This window comes from Papaver somniferum, chromosome 5 (assembly GCF_003573695.1).
Source record: "Papaver somniferum cultivar HN1 chromosome 5, ASM357369v1, whole genome shotgun sequence".
In the NCBI taxonomy this organism is placed as follows: domain Eukaryota; kingdom Viridiplantae; phylum Streptophyta; class Magnoliopsida; order Ranunculales; family Papaveraceae; genus Papaver; species Papaver somniferum.
Genome location: NC_039362.1, coordinates 147,654,587 through 147,662,813, shown reverse-complemented (window position 1 = coordinate 147,662,813; position 8,227 = coordinate 147,654,587).

Sequence of the window (8,227 nt, the reverse complement as noted above, 5' to 3'; positions counted from 1 at the left end):
AGCGGGATCATCGAGTTCGATGTTTGGAGAATCTCGACCGTGGGATATGGAGATGAAAGATCAATCTGACGGTGAGATGAAGTGGATCCTGAAGCGACCGTTGGATTATACAATACAACAAAATTAACGACACCAGATGGAGTTAGGTGTTGTAGTGTTAAGCGGAAGTATCGAGGTTTGATGCGCAGGCAAAGAAGCGATCGTTGGATTCAACTACAATCTAATCTGAAGGCTTGGAATTTAAGCGCTGTGGTGTTTTGCAGAGACTTCAGATTTTGATGCTCTACGAAGGAGCGACCGTAGGATTTCGATGTAGTCCCATCTAACGGCTGAGAATGGAGGCGGTTATGGATATAGAAAATGGGTTTGGGTAAGGGTTTTGGGCCTTGGGTATGCCAAGCCCATATCTTCTTTAAGAACAATTCTTCCTTCTTGAGCCCATTCCTAGCTTTTTGGACGTGTGCTCCATTCTTTGCGGCTTCCTTGCGTAATTCTTCCCGGCTTTTCACTACTTTTCTGCTCTTTTCGCTCCGCGACTCATCCGAACTTCATTTATTACCTAAAAATGCAAGATTAAGTAAGAAAAATATTTATTCTTGAAAACAATGAAAATACAGAATATGGGATAAAATGTAGAATTAATGCACAAAAGATGAGTTAAATGCCAAGAAAAATATATAAAAATATGCACTTTTTAGCACTCATCACTCCCCCATGCACACAAGAACTTCAATTTTGCTCGTGTTACAGTCCACGTGCTCTGTTTTGGGTGTGTGAATCATCACGCGTTTTCCAGCCAATTCCGATCGAACCCACTGCCCAAAATGTGTTCCTTAACCTATATCACATCTCTCTATCAAATTTCAGCCATTGAATCGACCTGTAACCCCTTCATTTTTGTGATCAAACTTCTGCCAGTTGAGAATTTCATTTCCCGCCAAAAAACAGTTTTCAAACGAAGAAGAAAGGGTGTCCCCCTATCCTGAACTGGGGTGCGAATAGCAGGTGTCCACTGAGGTGCGCCTTAACCGATAGTGAGAGTTCGAATAACAATTGTCCTTCAAGGGTGCCCCGGGAAACTTTTCGAGCTGATTTTTCCAAAAATGTTTATTTCCAAAAAATACCTAAAAACACACAAAACACTATAATAAGGACAAAAACAAGTACTAACAATACTTAACATTAAGGACAAATTAGACACGAAAATGCGTCTATCAGTCACTTTGCCAATGAGTTCCCAAATAGAAGGAAATACACTGGCAACAAGAGTTTGGCTGCAACACTTGATGAAACATTTGATCATTATTATTCCGAAGAGGATGAAGGTTCAAGTGCAGCACCCTTGAGTGAAATTATCAATTTCGAGGAATGTAGCAATACTCATATCAATCTTGATAATTTGGTTGATGATTATTCATCAAAATCATTGGAGGATGTAATGGATTTTTCGTATACTAATGAAAGCTCTGTTAATGTTTCAGGTACTCTTTGTTTAGCTGCTAACGTTGTCCTGAATCATTCTACAAACCTACATATCCTTATTGTACCATTGAGGGTCACAGACTCATGCAATATTTCAAGTATAAACACAAACTAAGGTATGTCAACAAACTACAATGGAGGGATAGCCATTTGGAAAATGTGCTTAAACTTGTTCAAAAGTCCAATCCCGAGATACACAAAGTTAACTCTTCTTCTTCTAAAATATTGATTGATTCAAATGTTAAGGTAAAATTTAAAACGAAGAAAAGAGTCCTGGCTAAACGTTCCGTAAAGAAAGATATTGCAAATTCCATGCAGGAACCTAGTGGTGAGCACTCTAATGCTCACCTCAACACAATTTAATTATGTTGAAATGTGTATCTTGTCTCATGTGCCCTTAAAAGAGACAAGAACTGTGCACATCGGGGTTTTGTATCAAATTTGAATATTATTACTTGGATGTCCATCTCTTATTTTTTCATCATAATCTATGTCTCAAGTAATGGTATTGAAATTTTTGATTGGTAGGCCCGGGAAAGGGTATAAAATTGAAGCGAAATGAAACGGGCCTACAGTAATACCGCAAGTGCACGGTCGTCAGTTGTAGCTCGTACAAGTACGGGTCGATCCACAGAGACTGGGAGTGTTTTGGAGTTTTCTAGCTATTTTGGGCTCCTAAACTGTTGTTGGTTAACTATGAAGCCTTTTGGGCTTTGGGCTTAGGGTACCTTTGGATTATAGGCTTGTTTGACAATGAAGTGAACTGAGCTTGGGCTCAGTTGGTCTTGAAGTGCACTAGGCTTGGCCTTTGAAGTGCACTGGGCTTTGAGTGTCAATGGGCTTCTAGATTAACCCAAGACTGAATGAACTGAACTGAGTTGGGCCTTAGGTTTCTAAGCAGATACAGTGGGCTTTTGTAATGACTGGACTTGTAGCCCAGAATTGAACTGGACCTGGAGCAGCAGCAGTGGTGGCTTCAGCAGCAGCAGAAGCAGTGCACAGCAGCAGCAACAACAACAGCAAGTAGTAGCAGCTGGGGGAGAACTGGCAGCAAGGCCAGGGAAGGAAAAGGGCAGAAAATCCAAAAAGACCTAGTGCAGCTGGAGCTAAACAAGGCAGCAGAGCACTAGGCCAAGGTAAAACATGGATATTTACAATGGCAAAAGCAAACAGCAAACAACAATGATGATGGTGAAGGTGACAATGGCATATACATGGAAGCAACACAGGGAAAAAGGATGCGAATTTACAATGGCATGGCAGTGATAAATCAAAGGCAATGGCCAAGGGCCAAAGGCAAAGGAAGAACAAGGCACAAAACAGTTATAAAAACAGCTATAAAAACAGTGATAAGAAGCCACAAAAACAGATAGATAACAAAGAAGAACAGGAAAGATGCTAGGCAGTGGCTGTTTTTGGTTAAATCCTTGTCCCTAATGGAGCTAGGTGGAGGTTCTAGCCTGCCTATGTTCCAGGGCATACATAAATGGAATGGAAGGAGAAGAAGCTTGTCCAACTGTTTTACTCCTAGCATTGACGGTCTTTTAACAGAACAATCAATCACAAGCAACAGTGGACACTAAATTCCTCCATTTCTCAATCAGCTCAATTTACATGAATTCTAACCTAAACTTCCACCACTAACAGTGAACAAACTTAACATTTGAGGAACTAAACATTAAACACTAAACATAACAGTGAACTAACAGTGAACTATTGAGAAAACAGCAATGAAGGGAGACAGTAAACAAGAGTGATGAAAGAACACTAGGATGTTGAATCCACCATTAACCTAAGGGATATTCTACTCACAGCTAAGATAATTACCAAAGTGCTAATTGTCTGATTAAAGCACAACTAGTCTAAGGGCTTAGCAACACTGAACATGAGCTGCACATGATGAAGACTATCTCAGCTGGTTCAAAATTTCATCTAGTCCTAGCATTTGGTATTCATAACATACATAACAGAAACAGTACAGAACATGATACAAATATTACAGAAACATAACATAACAGGAGACATGAAACATAACATGGATAGCAACACAGTGAAGAACAAAGGATAAAAACAGAGCATAAAATGGAATTTTATACAGAACTCACAGTTCTGGACACACTGGCTAATCCAGGCATAAGTTTTGCAACACACAACACCCAGCTCTATTTATAGCTTACAGACAATCCCCAAATTCCCCAAAAATTAGGGTTTTCCAAAATCACACAAATTCCCAAATTAAAAAATTAGGGTTTTCCAACACCCAAAAATTAGGGTTTTCCAACACCCAACTCAGTGAGCAAAACTTTGATACATCTACATCACGAATTCATGCATATTTAGATCAGATTTTGCTTCACCTACAAAAGGAGGAAATTCATGAGGAAATGTATGTTGTCCCTAATGAAGTTTCTAGTCCCATTCATGTAAATGATGTTGAATATGAACCTAATTTAGAGGAACATGAATCGACTAATGACACCACCACTGTTAATGAGGACCAATATGCATGCTACCATGATGATGATTATGATGATTATGATGATATGTTAGAAGAACATGAAAATATTGTGGAACCTGTTGGTTCAATAACATATGGCTTCTCGCCCTTGACCTTCATGAATGTTGTTTTTTCTAATACTCATTGTAATTCATATGATTTTGATATTGACATGGGATTCGTACAATTATTCTGTGAAGATGAGCATGACATAGGAATAGTTGAATCTTCTGTAGACACTAATGCTAATATGCATGAAAATATATTTGATGTGTCTGATTCTCTACCTAGGTCACATTGTGATATTTCTCCTGATTTTCCGATGCATGAGAATAAATTTGTTGATGATATTGATGATTCTGATTGTGATCTTGCCAATTTGTTTGATGATTGTGAGCATGTTGTGACACGTGTAGAAGAATTAGGAGATGTTGATGTGATTAGTAATGATGTGCCTATCGTCCTACATAAGTCACAATCTGATGGCCTTCCACCCAACCTAGATTTGGTTTGTACCAATATTGTAAAACCAATTTTTCTGAGAATGCCTAATCTAGGTTCGGAACTGTGTGCTTCCCAAGTCCTCTTGGACCATTTTGCATCTAAATATAATATCTTTGAGGAACCACAGTTGGAAATGGCATGTTTGCCCGTCCATAGCAAAGTACACTTTGAGTTAGATCTTGTGCATGAGGAACCCCCAAAACTGCGCGATTTTGTTTTCAAAATTATATCTTCTGTAAAATCCAGGTTTGGGGGTAGCTCATTTGGTTTCACAGCTTCACGTGCTTTTCTTGTATGTGTGAAGTTGTTGAAACCGCTACACTTTGTCTTTTGGGTTGATCCTCAACTCTTTAGATTGTTAGTGTATGGTGAATTTTTTGTATTTAATCAAGTAGATAAAATTTCTTAAAACCCTTTTGTTCCTTTTGTATATATTTTGCTAATCCAATATGATCTCGGCTGACATATGTTGGATTCTTTCCTTGAATAACAGAGTTCTAATATTGCTTTCGCCGAAATCGGGTATTCTCTTTCCTTTTTCTCTACTCAACATGATCCTCTTCACATGTTGTATTATAATTTTGTTCATATTTTGAAACATTGAGGAAAATGTTTAGTTTAGGTTTGGGGGTGAAAAGTAGATACTTTCATAATATGCCATAATTGAAAACAAGAACTCCTTCTTTTTGAAAAAATTGAAAAATGAAAATAAAAAAAAAAATAAAAAAAAATAAAAAAATAAAAAAAAAATGGAGCTCATTTACCTTGAAATGTTGACTCTTGTGCAAATATGTAATTTTTAGGAGTCTTAGTCTTCCTCACCTTAAAACCCTTCCAAGGGTTTAGCGACTAAAAAAACTTCACCTAGGGATTCGTGAATACATGTCCAACTATCTTTTATCTTGATAGTTCGTGTATCCTGATCTTGTTTTGATTGTTGAGCTTCTCACTCAAACAAGATAAATAGAAATCGCAAAGTTATTTTCGTCTCAGACTTTGTGATTCCACAGGTTTAATACTTGTGAGGTAAATAATAATCCAGGCTTCTCTTTGGGAAGCATACGTCCGGATTTTGAGGTTAGCTAAACTTTGTGTATTGCTATCGATTTTCACTCTGACCTTGATCTATTGATCAGAAAGAAAATCACACATAGGCTTAACTGTGGGAGGAAGATTGGTTTAAAGTCTTCAATTGAGTTGAAGCAACTCTTAGGCTGTAAAGGACATCACCTAAGGTAATCAATTGCGCAGAGTCCTGCTGGGATTCAAGAGGCGTAAGTAACTGAATTGCTATGAGAGTTTAATTTGGTGTCAACTACATTCCAGTATGAAGTTAATTGGTAGTAGGCTAGTGTTTGTAGCGGTTTAATACAGTTCAGTTTTTAATTTGGACTAGGTCCCGGGGTTTTTCTGCATTTGCTTTTTCCTCATTAACAAAATTTCTGATGTTTGTATTATTTCTTTTCCCCAAAATATTGTATATCTTTATAATTGAAATATCACAGGTTGTACGTAAATCAATCAAAGTAGATAAATCCATCCTTGTTTGTTGGATACGACTTGATTGATTCTTGGATATTGATCTTTGGAATCGTCCAAGTACTCTCACACGTAAATCAGGTTCACAGACTTGTCTCTGTAAACTTCTGATTGTGAGCGAAAGATATATCACTCTAAATATTATTCCTTGATTGAGATTCATTAAGTTGAAATCTCGGAATTGTATTTAAGTTTGTCCATACAGGTTGCCTAAGAAAATGTTGGTGGTGTATTTTGGTACCCCCATGTTTTCACTATTTTAGCTCCTATCCTCATTATGAGTTTTAGCACTACTTTTTCTCTCACATTTGTGTCAGATGCGTGTAGGCACAATATTTGGTGATTTACATTCTTACTGTGGGAAAAATTTCCTTGGGCCATGTTGTGATGACAAGATATTTTGAATGAGTTGGATCAAAATAAATGTGGCGTTATGAATGGCTCTGCAATGGGTGGCATGAAGGTGAGCTTAAATATTCCTTGTACATTTAATTGTTATCCCTTGAGATTGAAGCTATAAGGTTGTCGTATGAGAAAATGAATCCATTTTGTATACCTTTTACCACACCAATATGGGTTCTGCCATGCTTGCAATGGACCATGGTTTCTGTCAGAGCATCTAGGTGTGATTGTTGATAGCGAAATATCTGCCCGTAGTTTCTGTTGGAAATGACTAGCTTGCATCTCATGTTGTCTCGTCTTTTATCTGGTTCACAAGTAACTACAAATTAAAATCTTTGATTGTGATTGAAGCTTTGACTGTTATGCCTTACGGTTATTTCAAATTCCATCATATTGTCCAAGTTTGTTTTGGTTAGTTAATGTTGAAATCTTCTTTTTGGTGCAGGTGCACCATTCGGAAGTGCGTGGCCTTAGTCCCTGATCAGGCAGTTTATCATTTTGCTGGTTAGAACTTGTCTTTTTGAAATTTAGAAACCTTGTTCTTGTTAGGACTTGTAGTACTTCTCTTTAAGTAACCTTTAACTTATTAATCATGACTCGCATTGGTGTCAATCCAGGAATTGAATCCTTTTCTGTATAATTTTGAAAAAATTTTATGAATACAATTCAATGTAATGGGATGGTCATTTTGTATGGATGAATTATATTTTATTATTTGTTTCATTTTAGTTTTGAATGCTCATTTGAATTCAGTTTAATCGAGTTTGAATCAGAACTATTTCAGCCCAGTCAGGCTGACTGCAATCAGTCAGCCTGATCCTTTTTTTTTTATATTAATATAAATTAAATCTACGACACAGTCCAGGTGTTGGACATAGCGACATCCAGAAAGTATCATTAAAAAAAGTCAACTTGAAAGTGTCGTTATAGAAAAAGACACTGAATATACGGCGCTTTCAACAGCATTTCGAAAATGTCTTATATATCGCCAATACGAAAATTTTCAACTATCTTAAAACCACATTTTTCCACTAGTGATAAGCCAAATCAAATCTCGAATCAAACATCAAAACAAAATTGACATTTTATCCAGGACAAATCAGACGTAAGATCGTAATCAGATACCGGGTCCAAGCCAAACAAACAAGATAAGTAAACAGGTGGGACACCTGACTTATGTACACCCCGGTATATGTCTTCATAAGCTCATATTATGAAAGATGAGCAAACTAGTTCATCAAAATTAACAAGTTAAGCCAAGCACTATGGTTGATAATTTCGTTTCGCCAAAGCTTAACTGTAGCGAAATTAAACCATTATGATCCTTATTTTAGCTTCAATGTGGCGATTTTTCTTTGCTTTGCTATAAAAAAAAGTTGATCTCATCTGATCGACTCTTACGTAGCGATAAGACACTAAAAACTACTTTACGAAAACCGAGCTTCCATATGATTTTGGAACAAGTTTCTGTATCCAATTCTGGGGATACATCTAATTCTTACGTAAACTACTTACTTTACACACTAAATTCCAGGAATTTTTCAGATTTCCTTATATATATCCGAAATATCGAATATGAAAAACAATAAATGAGACTCAGTTTCTATTTTGTGTTATAGCTTCCGTGCAGTTAAGCTAAGCGATACCCCTCCCTCATAGTGAGGTGTCCCTTATATTCATTTCGCTAGCCACGACTAAACTATTGCGAAGCGAAATGCTTAACCATAGTGCTTGACCTTGGGAGCTAGGAGTCTAGGACTACAACTTGACCAGATAAGACTTCGTTGTTAACAATTGGTTTGA